The 17,386-nt window shown below is 43.5% G+C and overlaps 1 protein-coding gene across 1 annotated transcript in view; it reads left to right on the forward strand.

Moving 5' to 3' along the window:
- gpc5a (glypican 5a) overlaps positions 1–17,386 on the forward strand; it is a gene marked incomplete at its 5' end in the record, with an annotated part of 131,149 nt that overhangs the window by 52,676 nt on the left and 61,087 nt on the right. The window lies entirely within an intron of this gene.

Below are 17,386 nucleotides of genomic sequence, written 5' to 3' on the forward strand. Positions count from 1 at the left end.
CGTGCCAGACGTTCCCAATGTTTTATTCATCGTTTTTTCTTCTCCCTGTGCAGAAAATGTCCCCATGTCACCTCAGCAATATGTTTGATGTCTCCCACATACACCTCCAGTGTTTGTTTACTCCATGCGGGACAAAGTCAAAATAAATAGAAAATAAAACGGGTCATCTGACATTTGTAGAACATCGTCTCTCATATGTTTGGGTAATAACCGCCCTGACCCGCAGTGTCTGTTGAAATTCATTATGCAAACCGTGACTCACAGGGGAAGAAATCCGTGTCTGCTTAACTGAAAAACACCACTTGCCTTAACAGCTACCCCCCCCCCCCCCCCCCGCACCCCTCCAAAAAAATATCATACCCTTTCATTTTCTTGAAATTTCTTTCATCCACTTTCCATTTCCTTTCCATCAACAAGGCCTCTAATTTCAGTGCCTCCTCCGACGCGACTCCTCTAACTGAATCCTCTTTCAGGCGTGGGGGCGGGAGATGACAGTGTCACACATTAATCTGCCTGCCCGCCAAGGAGGCAGCGTGAGGCAGGGCATCTGGCAGGAAGCGGGCCTATTCCAGACAGCCGTCTGGTGTCAGTCAGTCAGTCAATCAGTCAGTCACCTAACCCCCTTGGGTCGTGGTCAGCGCCAGCTCTGCTGTTTCTTCTGCTCATCCAACCCCCCTGAAACTGAGAATCCCAATTTGCCGCTCACACATTCACAGGCGAAGCGTATCGAGAGTTCAAGAGCCCAAGCAGCTTCAACCATTCTCACCTTGTGTAACGTCATCGCACTCATCTATCATTGACCAATCCACACACACCCACACCAGACTCTCTCTCTCTCTCTCTTTCTCTCTCTTTGTTTGTGTCTGTCTGTCTCTCTGTGTGTGTGAGAGAGAAAGAGGAGACACACACACACAGACACAGACAAGCACAGGCGCAAACACACGCAAGCACGCACGCACACACACACACACACACACACATACACACACACACACACAAACACACACACACACACACACACACACACACACACACACACACACACACACACACAAACACACAGGCACAGAGACACACACACACACACACACACACTCCTACCCCCACCTGATATTCTTTGATTAGACCACTCATCTCTCACACTTTCTCTCATATTAAGTGTCTGTCTTTTTAATTAGCCACATTTCGATGGAGAATGACTAATAATAAGGAGGAATATTGCCACTCCATGGATCACCCGAAAGTGTTTCATTCATTCATTCATTCATTTTAGACGGCACTCCAGAATAATGCCTGCTGTCCTGACGACTTTGCCTCATCTTATCAGCTGTTAATTAAATGACAAAAAGCCTGAATACATAAAAAATGTATATAATAAATCAAAAGGTTGAGAAATAAATAAAGCGAGCATCTAATGAAATGTCAATTTGATGGTTCAAAAGTGGCTCCCAGACAAAGTTTGCTCCAAATACATCCAATTTAGTGAGAAAAAGCAGAGGCAGTGTGTGGCTTTAAGTGTGTGTCAACCCAGAAGGCTTCCCTTCCCTGGGGGGGGGGGGGGGGGATTCCTGTGAGAGCCTACATCTAAACTTATGCTACTTCTGTCAGGTGAACTGTGGTTGATTTTTCTGTGTGAGTGTGTGATTGTGTTTGTGTGAGTGTGTGTTTCTGAGTGTGTGTGTGTGTGTGTGTTTTTGAGTGTGTGGGTGTGTGTATGTTTGTGTGTGTTCATAATAATAATAATAATTATGGTGGTGGTCTCCTGGAGAGGCTCTCTGCCTTGTAAAGGTGCAGTATTTTGTTGTTGTCAGAAAATATAACCGCTTTTAGAGCTCGAGTGATTGATGGCTTTTCCTTGTGTTCCCTTGTATCCTGCGCGTCTGATTTGTTTTCACATCTCCGCTTGTCATGAATATTTGACACAAAGAGAAGAAACAAGGCAAAAAGTAATACATTGGGGTAGTACTAAAATATACCTTTACAGTTACATCTCTGAATCATTTCTAAAAGCAATTATGTTTTCACACAAAATTACACTTTATACTAGTATATATCTATATATATCTAGTGTGTGCGTGTGCGTGTGCGTGTGCGTGTGCGTGTGTGCGCGCGCGCGTGCGTGCATGCGTTTGTGTGTGCGTGTGCATGTGCTTGTGTGTGCGTGCTAGTACCTCTGTCCTCAGTACTGGGTCAGATAGTGGTCATCTCTGGCTCATCCCAAGTCTGTTTGCACTGGCTTAGCTGCAGAGAGGCCGTCATTAAACACTCCTTAATGGAAATCCATGGTTTGAGGTCCGTGAGCTGAATATCTCCTCCAGTCCCATCAGTCTTACTTAAAAAGTGTTAAAAGGACCATTTAATCCACCAGCAGGCACTTGCTTTTTCACCTTCTTAAAACATCACATGGGGTCCATCTTACAGTCACATTGTAAAATCTGTGCACTGTGTTTGCTCCCTGGGTGAAATGGCCTATGTAGAAGAGGAAAAGTCAGGATATGGTCATTCGTCGGCTTGAGGATCTACTAGTGGAATGTTGGGCTTATCGTGAAAGACTGGAAAATGTTTCTGGAGAAGGGTGCAGTGTTCCTTTGTTGCCTGTTGAGGGCGCTAAATCCATTTCATTTCGTCGTTTCTGTCAGCCAACATTCCTATTGATTCTTTGCCACTGAGTGAAATATTTGGTGCATTTCACTGAGTGTGAATGAGAGAGGAAAATGTTAAAGTGGAAATGTCATAAAGCTTTCTGTTAAACGGCGTATGCGTTCGTAAATGCCTTTAGTTTGTCATATTTGCAAAGAGATCGATGATATATAGTTGTTAGTTGTTTTTAAGAGAACAGTTTGATGGCAGTTTGAGCCCTCAGGCTTAAAAGTACAACTATTGGCGAAATCTGCTTTGTGTGTATGTGTGTGTGTGCGCATGTGTGTTTTGAAGATGTCCAGTAATCACACAAACACGTCTAGCTTCTCAGAATCCTGCCAAGAAGAATACCTCTGTCATGATTTCAATTCTCCCCCTGAGCCCCCGGGCCATCAGTGTAATGATAAACGATGCTGCGCTAGCTCAGGCAACAAGACGCATTCCCGTGTGGGTTTCAGTTTGAAGCAACTCTTGTGAGTTATGAACTGACAACCACAGACATTGACATAGAGGAATGGGGAATGGTCATAACTGGTGAATCAGTGCTGTAATCAAACCCCCCTGCGCCCCCCCCCCCCCCCCCCCCCCCCTCCAGATATTTAAAGTTTTTTTTAATGAAACATCTAATTCTTGTAGCCTTCTCATCAGCACTCAAATCGTTAAGCATTTTCTACATTTACATTTAGTCATTTAGCAGACACTTTTGTTCAAAGTGACATGCAAGGGACGTGTCTAGTCTAGTGTCTAGTCGGCCATATTCAAATAAGTTATCTTTTGCCCTGGTGGTCCTACAGGAGAGACCCCAGGAGAAAGCCTGTTGTGTGCACCATCTGGGCCTGGAGGAGAGTGGATCCTAGCTGGGTTCCTCTGTGAATAGGCAACGCCCGTAGCCATTAACCTGGGCTAATTCATCCTCGCGGCGAAAAGAAGCCCTCGTAGGCTTACGGATGAATGCCGTCTGCTGCTAGGCGGCACCTGCGTGTGAGGCTGTGATTTAAAGGGGTTCGGAGGCTGTCATGACAGGGCCACTCCCCTAACAGCATCCCACCCCCACCCCCAACCCCACCTCACCCACCCACCCCGCGGAGCCACAGGTGAACCCGGGCGATCGATCCTCCAGAGAGGATGAGGGAAGCAGATTAAGTCAAGCCGAGACGTGGTGCGCTCGCTCACACAGGCGATCGGTCTGCCTGGGGGTTTTGGTGGGAGGGGGGTGGGGGGTGGGGTGGGGGGGAGGCTCATGGAGAGACAGACAGCCGCAGGTTACAGACACACACACACACACACACACACACACACACACACACACACACACGTACACAGACAGAGACATACATAGTGCATAGTCCATGTGTACACTCTGAGAACAATGTTATTACTGATTTACTTAAAACTGATAAGCACACACCTCCACACATATCTTTTTGTCCACTCATGTCTGTTCATCACTCCTTCTACAATCATCTGTATCTATTTAAAAGTGCATTCAATTCTGTACATCGCAAAAACACACACACACACACACACACACACACAAACAACACACTCAAATCAGTGCATTCATGCACATAAAACACACTGGTGGACGAAGAGGTGAGTTGACACAAAATAATGCTCACATAAGCATATGGATTCCACCCACATGCATAAGCCGACAGACACATACCCATCTTTAGCCTTTAGTTATTTAACCTTGAAGAAGAGATTTTTTCAAACTGAAAGAGCAGATGGGTTTATGTTTGCCTATGAGCACATTGGCTTCTTCCATTTTTGTCTATTTCACCTATGTGTCCATATGCATATCTTTTCCAATTCATTCATTCTCTATCACACTCTCTCTCTCTCCATCTCCCTGACTCCCTCTCTCACTCCATCTCCCTGACTCTCTTCACCTTGCTCCAATGTCGAGAAATCCGACACAAACATCTGGGTTGGGCTCGCTGACCCACTGACAGTAACCTGCCCCTCCCTCCCCCACCGAATCAAAGCACCATTGTTTGACGCGACCTCTCACTCTCACACACCCTCACTCTATGGGGTAGTACATCCGAATACACAAGGAGTGTCCCCATCCCTCCAGATTTCCTTACGTGCAGCTCAACCCAACCCCCCACCCCCGCTGAATGCTTTTAAAACATTTATGAGCCGTGAGCCATCGATGGGTTTGGGAAATATGCTTTCACCACACTGCCATGACCCTGGAGAGTTGTGTTTGGACTTGTGTCTTGCCAAGACTTATGTTTATGAAACTGACATTTTTTGGGTGTGTGTTTACAATGAAAACTTTTTTTCCGGCTGTGTGACCACAGGTCCTACTCCATTGTGTGGCTGGGGACCTAATGACATCCTCTTAGCAATCAACTTCTCATGTTGAATACCAGGCAAAGTGACCCTCCACATAATAACTACAATTAAACAATTAAAAAATCCCACACCATCCGTCTTGGTATTTTCCCTTCCAGGACTCCTAAGTGGAAGGTGTTGACATCTTGTAATCTGACTGGCACTTGGACAATTGACAGTTTGAAACTCATAGTCATGATTTATGTGTTCAGCTTTATTTACTTTATTTATTTCAACAGCGTTTCTGGGTATATACACACTATAGTCAGACAGATAGTATTTTCTTCATGTTGACGATCATCTTTGGAGTTCTAACTTATAATTATGTAGAGCCTACTAAAAAGGTGGCAGCAGCCAAAGTATCTTGGACTGGCAACGCATAGTGCAGAGGAATGAGTAGCTAGGGCTGTTCCAGCTTCAATAATAAACCAGAATAAGCACCATATAAACTACGCTTTCCATTAACCTAAATGGTTTATAGTACTTTCTCTCTCTCTGATAAAAGCCATCAACCTTCCTCGCACTCATTTGTTTACTTCAGAAGTTAGCTATTTATTTTGTTTATTTTAATGCCAGATGCCTGGCGTATAAACATTGTCTCAGCTTCAGCACAAACATTTCTGTTGCAGTTGCAGTTGTAATTTTATTCCAGTATCAGACCCCAGCCAGGGTCTCCTTTGCCCGTGTTGTGTGCTGTTTCTATGACAACTGAGCAGACTTATTAAAAACAAAAAAAAGAAGAAGAAGAAGTAGAAGTTTCACCTTTTCTGAGGTTGCCCTTTTACCTGACAGCCAAGATAAACGAGCGAAGTTCGTCAAGGCCGTGAGCACAAACACGCATTTCTGCTCGCCGGTCAGGGATGATAGGCTCCCCTCGAAACCTTTTGTTTACTTAAACTCACAGGGAGCATAATGCGGCCATTCAGGACACGGCCCCCGCACCGACCACTGGGCTGAAATAACAACTGCCTCTGTCCCACAATGCACCTGTTTTCCAATAACGTCATATGTCACCTTCAACTAATTGCTACAATGACGTGCGTGGACAGAACTAGTGGACCATCTGCTCCACACAAATGCTAACAAAACACAAACTTTGCCCCATCGAGTACAAGACTTTGACATGGTCCCCTGAGGACTTGGATCTAAGCCAGATTGAAGAAGCAAGTTCACCACAGTCTGACTCATTAGGTGAAGGGCTATCTTGTGTCATTCCAGTGTAAAAATACATTTTTGTTTCTGTAGATCAAGTAAGAGAGCTAATGGTATCATCTCACCCCTAGTGAAGGTGCACTGGGCTAGTTGATAATGCATGGTGATGCAAAAAAGGGTAAATATGTCATCAGCACTTAACTGTACACCTTCTGTTACCAACATGTTTTTAGCATTGAAAGCACTTCTCTCTTTACCCTTGGAGGGAAATATCTGACCTCGGTGGATGCACACTATAGTAGATTAATCCAAACATTTAAATGTTGCCCCCTTTATGCAACAGATACGTTGTATAGACAACAGGAGAATGGATGACTCCAGCAGTTAATTATTAATTCCAGTGGTTATGGAAATGTAGCTTTCTGATACTGACTGGTATCCTAGAGTACAGCATTTTTGCAGTATGCCAGCTATAAGGAAGACTGAACACAGATGTTGCTATGGAGGACACAGGAGAGACAGTTATCAGATGACCTTAACCTCTTAAAATCTAAATCTGAAGGAGACATCTGTTTTCCTAAATCACCCGATGGCATTGTTGTTTTCTCCTCCTCCTCCTCCTTCCTCTGCTTTTACTGTTCTCTTTGGCCTGTGAAGTAGATAAGAAGGTGTTGCCAAGCCTTGATGGTTTTTTGGTTTCTTGAACACTACATCCAGGCATTTAAAATCCTCAGTATACAGACATGAAGAGACTGGCAGCACTTGGATACCAAAGCAAAGGGCAGAGGAAATAATTGAGAACAAACCTTGACATCTGTCGTTTTAATTTAGGCCCTCCATGTTGGCTTAGCTTGCTTTGATGAAGACAAAACGAGACCGAGCAGACAGCCTCATCTTATCCTTGCCACATTTTAATGAACCAGTCATGAACTTGGCTCCAGTTGGGGATTTAGCTGTAGCCAGCGACATACTGACCTCTTGGTCTTGCACCCCAGATTCACACTGCGTGTTACTCATTTATTTTAGTTTTTTTTTTGGTTCCTGAAGTCAAACGGCTCACCCCAAAAAAGACCACCGCTTGACTCTGGGAAAACAATCTGCAGAACACGATTTGCTTCCAGCGAGGCAAAAAGGGAAGGTTAACATGTTAATCAGGAGATTTATTGTGTTGTTTTTTATATATTCTTTTTCCTATTATTTCTTTTTCTTATCACTCTTTCTCTCTCTTCCCTCCCCTCTCTCTCCCTCCCTCTCGCTCTCTTTCTCTTACATGTAAAGCCTCTTCTGGTTCTTCTTATTTGAACCTTTAATTAGAGTTTGTTTACTGGGTACAAAGCCTACTTCACAAACGTAGCTGCGCTAATGAGATACTGGGAAGCACAAAATAAAACATTGCCTCAGGTGAAACAGCCAAGCTATGGTTCTCCTACCCGAAACGATGTGTGCAGAGAAATAGATAAATAAAGAAATGAATCGATGCGCTAATAAATAAATCCATGTAAACAGTTGTGTCACACACATTTTGTATTTATCGCATGCCCTTTTCGCAGGGGTCAGAGCTCTGTTAATTAGCTTTTGTCAACAAGCAAGGATGTGATGGAGTCACCAGGGCAGTGAGTGTGAGTGTGACACGTATCTAAGGGATTGTTCTCCGATAAAGCATGCAGCCGAATAACATAGTGCCTGGGTGTTGATTCCTGCTGTATCGGCTGTAAGCAGAGCCAAAGTGAGTAGTGTTCATCAAGTAGGCTTTATTGGATTGAAAAGGGAAAGACAAGAAAGTACCTAGAAAAGTCAACAAAATATACATTAACACACACACACACATGCAAAGAAATTAAGACACAAATTTAATAGAGGTAGCCGACTTCTAGAGTTGCTGAAAGGTAATAGAAATAAAATGAAGAGGAGCTTAACATCCGTTTCAGAGAAGAGACAGTGATGTGCAACAGAGGGATGAGGCGGTCGTGAGTGAATTGAACCATTGGTCCGTGAGTGAATTGTGGTCGTTCGGCTCCTCTGGTTTGGTGTCCAACCACTGAGCAGACAGTCTTTGTAGTTCTGCTACAGCAGGCTGATAGGGTCAAGACTAGGCATGTGGGTTTGCTCGGATGGCTGATAAATATCAAAGCCGCTTAAATGATGACACAGCACCTTGTTGAATGGTCAGAAGTAGCAAAGGAGATGAGACAAGCCTTCTGTGAGGCTTCTGGATGACGAACTGATGTACGTCACGGCAAAGCAACATTAGAAAGTATAATAGGCTTAGTTTGAAAGTTTGGTAAGACATGCTTTCTGTTTTAATAACAGCCCAGGTTTTTTATTCAAGGCACATTTCAATGTTCTTTGCGGAACTTGATATTTACATTATATTATCCGGTCAGTCACCCTCTGTGTGTTTTCACACTTTCTTACACGTTCCTGGCGCAATATAATTAAAATGTAATTGTGAAGCAAGAAATATACAATTAAATAGCACAAATCCCAAAGTATTACTGCAACCCAAATCCCATGCATAAATATGATGTGCAGCAAAGCCCAAACCAGCTACATCTACCCTGCGTCCGTGACATACCTCTCGAAATTTGGGAACGAAGGAGTTATCTCTTTCTCTCTTTCTTTCTTTCTTTCTCTCTCTTCCTCTCTTTCTCTCTCTTTAATGAAGAGCCCTTGTGTGAGTTTGTTTCCCTGGTAACAGCCCCGGCCCCTGAAATCAGTCTTCCGTGATTGTCCACATGAAAATGACTCCGTTGAGATGCCATGCGGAAACATAAATACAGATAGGGACAGCAGATCGGGCCCGGGGAAGCTGCAGGTCCACTGAGCTATAAAATTGACTTGGAATCAATACAGTTGCAAATACTTCAGGCGAGACAAGATGTATGATCTGGACATAACAGGAAAAAAAGGTAGGGAAAGCAGTGCTGGGCTACTGCATACAAGCAAGGCACTGGGGGACAATTCTGTGTGCTCGTGAGGGGACCCATATGTAATGTATATTACTTTATGATAGTGCTACTCTCTGAACTTGCCGAATTTCCCCAGAGTGGATAATGTCCGTTAATGCAAGAGAATCTCTGCTAAGAAAGGCTCATCTTTTGCCTGTTCTTAGGTTCCTAAGATCCTAAGAGATGTTGGGGTATATAGCACCAGGACTATCTGTTATTTGATTGGTTTAGCAGGATACCTCTCTGATACCAATATTGCCACTCTGATTATCCTCCCAACATCAGTGGTCCCTGGTTGCTGTTGTACAAATACTCTACTCCTTTTACATACACGTAAAAACAAAACAACCAACCTATCTCTTCTGGAGGGTCCACCCTTTGCAGTTAGAGTTGTGTTTTTGTGACGCAGTTTGCAAATCGAAAAAAGCCCTCGTCTATTGGGAAAGTAGAGAGAAGGTCCAAGGAACGCTTGAAAACATATCAGGCATGTTCTCGCCGAACCATATCCCAGTAGACGCCATGACGAGTGGTCCCTTTACAACTCAGGATTGCACTGATGGGAGTCGTCCGTTAGGGGATTCGTTGCTTCCCAAATAGCAGACACATAAAACGGACGAGGGAAAGGGAATTGGAGGAGCAAGGGCTCGCTAAAGTGATTCTCTGTGAAAACAAGGGTTGGCTACATGGTGTGTGAATTAATGGGTTCCACATTAAAAATGCAACTCCCTAAACCAGATCATGGGGTTTTCTTCTTTGCATCTTAAAACTGGTGCTCTCATATGCTTGTCAGTGTAAAGAGGAAAGCCTAGTCAAAAACTTTCCCCAAAAATGTTTAAATGTATAATATATCAGTTGAAAAACGTACTATACTCAAATGAGAAATAATGGTGTTGATCGGAAGAGTAAATAACGGGCACAGTCCGCCGCCAAACTCCACTGTGACACTAGTTGATTTAGTTTTGACTTGAACTGTCAGACACTGTCTGCATGTGTAATTAATAAAGCTTCTTTTTTTTTGGGACGGTGGATTTCAGTGCACGCTGACTTTTTTTTTTGTGTAAAATTGACCACATCATTGTACTGCTGTGTGGTTTGCTTCGCCCCGCGGGCTGAGTGTCCCTACTGTTTGTGGCTTCACGGAAGGTCCACACGGCCTGTCTTCTGGAACAGGAGGAAGTGTGAATGTGGACGAGTGCTGGTCTCGGAGGTGGAGAACGATAAGCTCTCTCTCTCTATCTCTCTCTCTCTCTCTCTCTCTCTCTCTCTCGCTCTCTTCTGTGTACTTGGATCGCAGTCATCATCTCCAACCAGCCCAGCAACAGCCCTTATCTTTTAGCCCTCCAGTCAACACGCACTCCTTGCTGCTTTACGGGGGATTTATCTTCCATTGAGGTAGAAATAAGAAATTACCAGAGCTTTCTTGCTGAAATTGCACTGCGCCACCTCATCTGTGGGAATGGATTTGGAGACACCACAGTACTGCAGTCTTCACTGCAGTGGCATCTCAGCAGGACTGTTGCCACTGCAGTATAGTGTGTCCTTAGGGGGGGACTTGCATCAGATGCTAGTACAATTGGGTTGTTGCTGTTTGACCCCCAACCACTTGCAGAATAACTTTATTTGCTGTTTGACCAAATGCTGGTAAAGGAACACCTCTTGTCTAGCTAGCTGTCTCACAAAAATGTCCACTTCATTCTTTAAAACAAAGTTCGGCTCCACAGCCTTACATCAACTCATTGTATTTATAATTTAGCTCACTTTCTGTCCACTACATTACACTAAATCAAGGTTGTTCTGTCTCATAAATGACAGGAGACACTATTTCACAGCCAACTTTAGCAGCCCATTCATTTGGGAGCTTTAGGTGTAGTGGAGTTTATACCCTACGTGTATGTGATAATCTAACAGAGTTTTCCCTAAAATAAAATTATGTTAATTTAAAGTAGTTGCTGAAACACATAGATTATAACATAACTTAAGCAGGCAACTATAGAATATCTGTCTGAGTTCAGCAGTTTTTAAACCCTGCAGTCCAGCTCCATAATAAGAAAATCTCAACAAATCACATTTTCAATAGCATATTCAATGATCCAGCATCTCACTATATAGAGACATGTCTTGATGTTGCCATGATCACGGTCAGAAGTCAGTGTTATATTATTCCCCACTTCATTTCTTGGGGAAGAGTCTAGCTACTTATCTCTCAAGCATTTTCTGTTTCTTTCCCTCAACATTAAATTGCTGATTACGCAGTTAGGAACAAACCTTGTTTGCAAAATGGCATCTCAGAACAATAAGGCCTGTAACCCTTTTGAGAATAGCTGCCTGGACAGAAAATCATTACAAACATAATGAAAAAATAAATGCCTGTTTGGAGAAATTCTAGGTTATATCATTTTCTGAGCTTGAGACGAAATAATTAAACTGTGTGACTTATCTTTGTAGCTCAGGGTTTGAAATGATCTATTATTGGGTTATTACTACTGTAGTTAGTCATTTTAGACAGATCTAGCTCAGTATATTGTTCATAGTTCATACCAGATTATTGGTGAATTTTGGTGCTTGTTTTTCTATTGAATAGGTCAGGAAGATTATATACTTACTGTATTGTACCTAGTCAGTTTGAAATGTCATAGCATTATGTGCGGTTCACAGATAAAAAGGAGGCTGAAAAGTGAATTGTGGCTGGTTGCATTGAGCCCTCGCTCTGTGTCTTGGGAAATAGCAGGCATGCTTAACCCTTCTTGAGATGTAAAATGAGGGACTATCTGTCAGAAGTGGAGTCTTTTTAGAAAGTGCCTCGACAAATCTGAGGAGCGATGCATATGTCCCACCGTGAGGCAACAGTCGAAATTACTGGGTATACTTCCAGTTGTCTGTGTCTTCCTGCATCCCTGCGACAGACATTCATGTCTGTCTCCACGCTCAGCTCAATCACCCTTCTGGGGCCCTTGTCATAACACCGTACAACTCAAAACGGTTTGCCAGCTTCAATTAATTTGCAGACCCCGTTGGCTAATGCTGCAGTCTCTGTCTGGCGCACATCAATACAAAGTTATGGCTCACAGGCTCGGGCTGATTACACTAGCAATATGTAGCACCGGAGGGGGGGACCGCCAAGTGTCTCTCGCTCTGTTTGTTGTGTAATCCTTGGTAAGGAATATTAATATCTTCAAGATATGCAAGCTGTGTGTGTGTGTGTGTGTTTTTGTAAGTGTGACTGCTCTCATCAAACGAATAGACGTGCTAAACGTACTGCATTGTTTGGATAGTCGGGTCTTTTCAAGCCGTGATCTGTAATGTTTATTAAATATTTGAATGTAGTGTTTTCCTTTAATCAGACACTGGTTGTTTCAATAGCTGCCGTATCGCTGTTCTTTTACCCTCTCACACGCCTTCGCCTTGGCTCGAGTGTTTGCTGAATGGCAAATATCGTGCAGCGGGGTGAGATGAATGCTAAGATGAGGTTGCGCATCAAAATATCCGGCAAGCTTCTCCGTTATTCAATTTTCGACGCCGGATTCTTTTGCGTCTATCACCTTTCATGGAGATTGCATTCAATCACGGCACGCTGTTTCTTCTAATTAATATCCCCATCCTGTTGCATTTGCCAGGCAGAATTCTGCTTCATTTTCCGTCGTTGTCTTGCCCCCTGGGGAATGCTGCTGCGCCTGTCGAGGTCATTATGGATGTGCCTAATGGGACAAACAGCTGCCAGAGTGATTTGCCGCATTTGTTCTGAATTGCATCACAGAACAGGTGAAAATGATCATCCGCAGTATTCATCTTGTTTTTTTTTTTAAGGAAGACTTACCTGCTGTCATTGTACAGACATAACAGGTGAAATAAGGGTCAAGCTCTAGGTCAAGTTACACAGGTCTCAGCTCTTTTATTTAATCAATGGCAACACTGAGGTCTTTTTGAGGCCTTGCTTTTGGTGGCCTCAGTCAATAATAACATTCTGCCTTGGAGTTGTTAAGAATGGACGTGTACATGATTGGATTGATTTTCCCCCAGCACGCTTGGCCCTGCATGCAGTGGTTTATCAATTTACTCATTTTTACTTTATGTGTTCAGTCATTATTTAATTTACTCATTTATTTGTCCATGCAGTTTTTCTGTTCTATTATCATTTTTTCTTTGTATTCATCTTTCTGCTCTAAATGCCTGTAGGACAAAGTAATCTGGAACTGTAAGAGTTTTATGCAATTTATCATTTGGGGCCTTGTCCTTCACAAATATTTCATTACTTTAAATACTTACAGAAAGTCAGTACGTCAAACCTGAAAGAACTTTTTTACCTAGTCTACTTCAGTTAATGACATATTACATTTGTTTACCAGCATCTTGTGTTAAAAGTGATTGCATAGACCCTATAATATTCTTTGATTTTAGTGTCATACTAATCCATATAAATGTTATACTTCAGTTCAGTTCATCATGCAGATTTTTAATATGTTTAGTTTTTTTTATATTAAATGCCAAGCTATACAGTGCAATGCACACATGCAATGTGAAACTTTTATCAAACTGATAAAAAAAGCAAGAAGCAATGCATGTCAGATCTCATCAGATTTGCCTGCACCTTGAAGCCTGATGCCTTTCTTCATGAAGGCTTCAGATTCGCATTGCGGAGTACAGCATCCTGAGCGAACCCAACAGCACTGGCCACAAGCCCTGCCGCTGGCCGCAATGTGTGTGGGATGCTGCATTATCAGCACGTCTCAAGTCCTGACTCACCTAATTGCCGTGGAGCCGAAAAGAGAGCTCTTTCGCATTGTTTTCACTGCGGACCACCCCCGGAGAGCAGAAGCCGAGTGATGTCTCTACAGCCTGCAGATCCATCAGATTTGCCTCGCCAGCAAACATTTACAATGGACAGAATTATCTCCGCAGTCTTATCTGAAATAGACACAATCCTAGGCCCATTGCCTATTGTTTTTTTTCCTGTTTACCCCTCTTTTTTAACTTTCACTTGCTTGCTTTTCCGGTTTCGCTCTCATTCTCCCTTTTCATCCACCTGTCTCCTGGGCTGTTTTGGGATTGCATACGCGCCACGTCAATGTCTGCCGGAAATCTTATTATGCAGAAGCATTCGGATCGAACTGTCGGCTGACGAATACCCATCTAGCTGACAAAAGAGGACGCTTCTGGGAAAGACATGGCAGAAACACCTCCGGCCTGTCTGTCTCTGGTCTTTCTCTTTTCGGCAACAGGGAATCACTCATGCTGAGCATACGCACTCCCGTTAGTTGCCATTCCTGGACTATCTCTGCATGGGCGAAATAAATGTTTTACTGTACCCTGTTTTCACTTCACAATAAAAGGCCCCAAAGATTGGCATATGTAGAGGAGATAGATTGCATAGAGATGAAATGAGATTATGGTGGGGAGGGAGAGAGAGAGTGAGAGAAAGAGAAAGAGAGAGCAAGAGCGAGAGAGGCGCCATGCTCATTGATGCACCCCAATCTTTAAACTGTCGCTGTGATCCGACAGAATGCTAACTACAGCCTCTCACTCTCGAATGGGGACGGTGCGAGGGAATGTTCCATTTGAATGGAAGACAGAAGCAATCTCTGATGTATTTCTCTCTTCTTGTTTTCCAATAGAGGGGAAGGATGGGGGCGATGTAGCAATGGCACACATTCAGAATGATGAATGTTTCCATATGTTCCGTGTTATTCATCATCTGACACCTTTTAAGGAGCGGGGCCATGCTCTCCAGCTCTATCCCACCCTGTGAGACTCTTTGTACTGTAAGCATATTATGAAATATTAGTGGAATGCCTGCAATGGATCCCATAGGCGCAGTGAAATATGGGACTGGCTTGAATGAGTTTCTGTGTCTCCTTGTGTGTGTCTGTGTCATGCATGCGTGTGTGTGTGTGTGTGTGTGTGTGTGTGTGTGTGTGTGTGTGTGTGTGTGTGTGTGTGTGTGTGTGTGTGTGTGCTGATGATGTGTGCATACAGAACTTGGGAATCATGCACACTGGTCCCATTCTGTGCACATTCTGGGACGACGCTAGGGCTATTAAATGTTCTGCTTTAGCCATGGATTTCATTTGAGCAATGGCATCTTTTCCAAAAGCTCCCCTTGTTGAAGGAAATACCAATCAAAAAGCAACAGGCTTTGATGTTGTTGAAGTGCAATTTAAACAACGGACACACACCAAGTTTCATCACACAAGAAGAATTATGGGTGTACTCTCTGATTTCACAGATCTGAGGACAGTTCACTCTGGCACAGCATGCTCCAGCTAGTTTGGCCTTTTTTTCCCCACACTGTCCAGCTTTGATGAAAACAAATGGGATATGTGAGAGGCTAATGGACATTTAAGCCATGATCTGGCACATATACACTCGTTAGAAGTGGCGCAGATGGCTGTGGTATCATTTATCCAATAAGGGCATTAATCAATCCATGGAACAGCCTAGCAAAATGAGCCATTCACAGATGAAGTGACTCCTATTCCATGTCTTCGCATGGGGAGATTAGTGTGATATGCTCACCAAACTAATCAGGCACTGTCAATTCCCTAATTGTTGTCACACATATGTTAGTGTTAGAAACGTATTTATTTTTTAACCATATGGACCAATTTTTTCTTCTTCATTTCTTTGACATTATGAGTGTATATGACAGGCTTATACACTGATGTAAGAGCAAAAACAAAGCTCATAAGATATAAATATGCAAATCTATCTTCATAGGATATACTTTCAGACGAACAGAATAAAAGACGAGAAAAAAAATACAAACACGAAGAAAATAACTGAATTCCACTTCTACCCAGCTGGCTATGGAAGTGGCAGCCTGACAGGCTCTGTCTCTGTCCCCCAATCATGTCACACACCTTCTCTGTTCTCTGTCTCAAGAACACGCTCGCCTTTTCCTGTGTCTGTAAAGAAATTAAATTAAGCCGAACTTTCTTTCCTAGAGGGTGTGTGCGTGTGTGTGCATGTGTGTGTGTGTGTGAGTATATGTGTGTGTATGCAAGTGAGTGAGAGAGAGAAAGGAAGAAAGAGAGAGAGAAACAGGGATTGAATTAGAATATATGGAAACACAAATGACACTGAATGAAAGAGGGAGTAGGAGAGGAAAGGAGAGCACGACTGAGCAAGGGATGGAGAACGAGAGAAGGAGAGGCGACGTCATCGAGGGTGGGTGACATTTGCATACCTCTGAAGTGACAACCCCCCCTCTCTCCCCCCCCATCCCTTCTTCCTCCCCGACCGGCTGACTGCTGTCTGGCAGTGGTTTAAAAGCTGCAGAGAGATGGCGTGCGGAAGGTTACAGAATGGCTAAGTGACAGCTCCTGGCTGAGTCTTCTCTTAAAGTCCTAAGCAGAAATCAAAGCAGGTGCTCAGGTGCCTTCAGAGGAGAGCTTTCTCCTGGAACAGAAGAAGGGTGTGGGGGTTGGGAGCGTGGCAGGGTGGGGGGTAGGGGGTCCCTGTGCCTCTGCATACACTGAGCCACAGTTTATCCTATCTGCTGAGATCTAAACAGGACCTGAGGTTTCAGCAAGGGGGGATAGGAACCTGGGAACAATGTAGAGAGATAAAAAAAAGGCATTTTTTTTTTATGAGAAACATCTTGGTAGTTCTGCATTGGAACCTGTGTTCACATAATGCTTCATGTTTTGTATAGCTGCAGTAGCAAGGTTGTGTTTCTAGTGCTACCGTTTTTACATCAGACATTGAAAAAAGTCCACGTTTTGCTATTCACTATCCTGTGACTGAAAGCTCTAGTTTCTGTGCACATCAATCCAGACTCACGACAAAGGAAATTGAAGGCATATTTTTTCATCTGTTCTTTAATTTGTCAGTTGCCTGTCTTCTCTGAAGGGACTTGCCTACCATTTGTGTAAAAATGCGAAATTTGGTTTTAAACATCATATAACACTCTCCGCAAATGTCAGCTTTTCAATCTTGTAACTGTGCACATCCATCTCCAGTTGCCCATAAACTAATCTCTCCCTCTTTGGGGAGCCCTATTGTTTTATAGGGAGCTTGAGTTATTGTTGCACTACTCCAGACCTTGCTCTGCAGGCTTGTTGCTTGTCGAAGTCAGTGGCAAGCTTCTAAATCTCCCCCTGGTTCATCTGAGGTAGCTCCACAGACCTGACACAATGTGCCCAAATTGGATTCAAATCCAAGTACCCACTTGTTTTTTGTCTTCTCTCTTCTCTCGTCTCTTTCTCTCTCTCTCTCTCTCTCTCTCTCTCTCTCTCTCTCTCTCTCTCTCTCTCTCTCTCTCTGCCTCTCCGTTTCAGGCACTGACTTTGTTCTGTTGTTCTCTTTCC

Source organism: Sprattus sprattus (assembly GCF_963457725.1).
Source record: "Sprattus sprattus genome assembly, chromosome: 3".
In the NCBI taxonomy this organism is placed as follows: Eukaryota; Metazoa; Chordata; class Actinopteri; order Clupeiformes; family Clupeidae; genus Sprattus; species Sprattus sprattus.